This window comes from Pyrgilauda ruficollis, unplaced genomic scaffold, assembly GCF_017590135.1.
Source record: "Pyrgilauda ruficollis isolate IOZ18807 unplaced genomic scaffold, ASM1759013v1 scaffold35, whole genome shotgun sequence".
Lineage (NCBI taxonomy): Eukaryota > Metazoa > Chordata > Aves > Passeriformes > Passeridae > Pyrgilauda > Pyrgilauda ruficollis.
The window spans coordinates 3269539-3270238 of NW_024524934.1; positions in this window are offsets into that span (position 1 = coordinate 3269539).

Sequence of the window (700 nt, forward strand, 5' to 3'; positions counted from 1 at the left end):
TTTTTTTTTTTTTTTTTTAGCAAGTAGGTAAGAAGATAATAGTTTCTAGCCTCTTTGTAATGCCACTTGCCACTTCCATGCTTCAGAGGAATTGTAACATATAAGAAACATCACATCCAATTTTGCGATACAGTTTCCCAAAGTTTTGATGACCCTTACCCCCCGAACTTAGTAAGGTTATTAATCAAAGCACTGTCAGTCTTCCAGCTTTCTAGAAAAATCCTGCACAATTGCCCAGCTTTCTTTACATTCTAATATTTCAAAATTCTTTTTTTTTTTTTTTTTTTTTTTTAGCAAGTAGGTAAGAAGATAATAGTTTCTAGCCTCTTTGTAATGCCACTTGCACTTCCATGCTCCAGAGGAATTGTAACATATAAGAAACATCACATCCAATTTTGCGATACAGTTTCCCAAAGTTTTGATGACCCTTGTGGGTCCCTTCCAGCTCAGAATATTCTGCGAAAATCCTCCCATCCTATGCTCTGCCCCAGCAGGACACCATCAACTCTTTACATCTGCATACACACAGAAAACTGGCCTTATATAGTTCCTACAACAGCACCTCCCCAAAAGCAAAAAATAGCTATCATCCTTCTCACTGTTTTCCTAGTCTTTCAAATCATTATAGCAATACTCTATCCCTCAAAGTATGATGGAAAGTTTTAATGAAGGGATTTTAATTTCTCTTTAATGGCTGCTT